Source organism: Berghia stephanieae, chromosome 3 (assembly GCF_034508935.2).
Source record: "Berghia stephanieae isolate SIO BIC M18660-M18661 chromosome 3, UCSD_Bste_1.3, whole genome shotgun sequence".
Classification (NCBI taxonomy): domain Eukaryota; kingdom Metazoa; phylum Mollusca; class Gastropoda; order Nudibranchia; family Aeolidiidae; genus Berghia; species Berghia stephanieae.
Genome location: NC_088362.1, coordinates 53,403,020 through 53,405,519, shown reverse-complemented (window position 1 = coordinate 53,405,519; position 2,500 = coordinate 53,403,020). Strand labels below are relative to the sequence as shown.

Sequence of the window (2,500 nt, the reverse complement as noted above, 5' to 3'; positions counted from 1 at the left end):
AGGGAAACATTACACCCTTTAAACATGGACTTATGAATACATACATGCTTTACATTTTGTATACAATTATCTTTTACTCAATGAGCCCCAAAACGGTTGCTATGGTTATCTACAAGCAAATCCAACTTATTGTCGAGTACTTTCAATGTGTTTTGTAGCTTTTGTGGCATGATGGATTCAGTAACATCTCTTTTTTTTTCTCATGGTAAGCATGCTAAATATGGAATGGGAGCTGAATAAACATGTCACTGGTGTAGCCCCATAGTGAAAAGTCATATGGAGAAATGTTCGGTGACCCAGGCGGCCAGGAAATCGAGTTCATCTTTCCCAATCCCTCTGTCTGAAAACGTGGCGTTTAGAAATTCGCGAACGGTCTGTCTCCAAAAAGGAGGAACACCGTCTTAATGAAAAATTATATATGGCGGATAGTCATGAGTATGACATGCAGCATATAATTCTAGCATATCTAAATCGATATTCACAATAATCGTTTTAACAGAATAGAAAGAATGGCCAATAACTCTTTTGTGCATCTGCCAATACCAAACATTCACTTGGTCTCAAAGCAAATCTAGAAAAATCGTTTCTTTGTTAGTTTTTAACAAAATCGTTTTCATGTCCTGCAATTGTCTCTGAAACATTGTTGAGCTACTTTTTGGCGCTTTCGATTCATCCAATCACATTACACAAAGAGCATTTTGTCGCACTGCTGTGATTCCGAAATAGAAAGAGAGAATCATGAGGTCTATTGAGTTAATGTTTGTGTTACTAAATTTGATTATGTAATGAAGGTCGATGACCAATTAGCAGAAATGTATGACTTTTTCCTAGACGATGTTGAAAACCAAATGCAAACAGAGCATTTAGAATAATAAGTTTTTAAAATCAGGGAAAGACTTAATGGACATCTTATATATCGCTCACTACGTGTCTGTGTAATGTTTGTATATTTATTTTTGAACAAGTTACAATATTACATTCAAATAAAGTTGAACGTAGAATTTATGTTAAACAAAGGTCAAATGCGAAACATCATTGTAGTGATAGTATGTAATAGTAGCAATAATAGTAGTAGTACTGGTAGTAGTAGTAGTAGTAGTAGTAGTAGTAGTAGTAGTAGTAGTAGTAGTAGTTGTTGTTGTTGTTGTTGTTGTTGTTGTTGTTGTAGAAGTGGTGGTGGTGGTAGTAGTAGTAGTAGTAGTAGTAGTAGTAGTAGTAGTAGTAGTAGTAGTAGTAGTAGTAGTAGTAGTAGTAGTAGTAGTAGTAGTAGTAGTAGTAGTAGTAGTAGTAGTAGTAGTAATAGTAGTAGTAGTAGTAGTAGTAGTAGTAATAGTAGTAGTGGAAGTAGTAGTAGTGGTGGTAGTAGTAGTAGTAGTAGTAGTAGTAGTAGTAGTAGTAGTAGTAGTAGTAGTAGTAGTAGTAGTAGTAGTAGTAGTAGTAGTAGTAGTGGTAGGAGCACTATTGTCAATACATGGTTTAAAAACCACGATAGAAAGATGTGGACACGGATAAGCCCAGGTGACCTTTATAAAAATCTGATAGACTTTATTCTGGTCCAACATTGATTCAGAAATATCGCACGCAACGCAACAACTATTCCAAGCGCAGATTGTAATAGTGACCACCGACCTGTCAAGGACACGCTAAAAATAAATCTTTAAAAAATAAAGAAAAAGAAAGTGGAACCAAAACTGCAATTAGATCTATTGAGAATTAACGATCAAATAAAAAATGATTACAAAGAATGCGTGAAAGAAAAAAGTGAAAACTTAACCTCAGCTATAAACATAGATGAGTACTGGAATCGAGTATCGAACTGTATCACAGAATCTTCAAGAGAAACTATTCCATCTGTGAAAAAAACACGAACCAAAACAAAAGTGGATGGATGACAAGATCTTGAAACTGATGAATGAAAGACGAAAACTAGAACGCAACAGAAATTAATATAAAGAAGCTAATAAGATAATAAAACGTGAGTCTAAGAGAGCAAAGGAAGAATATATTGTCATGATTGTCACAGAATTGAAAGACTAAAACAATCGAACGCCAAACAATTCTACCAGCCAATACAAGATCTAAGTGGAAAACGACCAAACATGGCAAGAAGATACGTTAAAGACGCAAACTGTAATATACTTATCGACAACAACGATATTTTGGAACGTTGGCATGGGATGTGCAGTAAACATAAAAATCTATACACGGATGACAAACGAGGGACGTGCTTGGATAAAGAAATCTCTACTGTAAACACGGGTCCCCAGATTATGCGAGAAGAAGTAGAAGCTGCTTTCAAAGAGATGGAAAAAGGGAAAGTGGTAGGCCAAGATAGTTTCTCAATAGAATTGATTGACGCCCTCGACGATTTGGGAATAAACATTCTGACAAAAGCCTTTAATGTCATATACGAAAAGGGTGAATTGCCTAATGTCTTAAGACAATCGGTATTCATTACCATACCAAAAAAAACAAGAAACTATTTACTGCATAATGAGCC

At 35.2% G+C, this 2,500-nt stretch overlaps 1 protein-coding gene across 9 annotated transcripts in view; it reads right to left on the bottom strand.

Moving 5' to 3' along the window:
* LOC144968002 (uncharacterized) overlaps positions 1 to 2,500 on the bottom strand; it is a 156,929-nt gene that overhangs the window by 145,615 nt on the left and 8,814 nt on the right. The gene's annotated exons all lie outside the window — the stretch shown is intronic.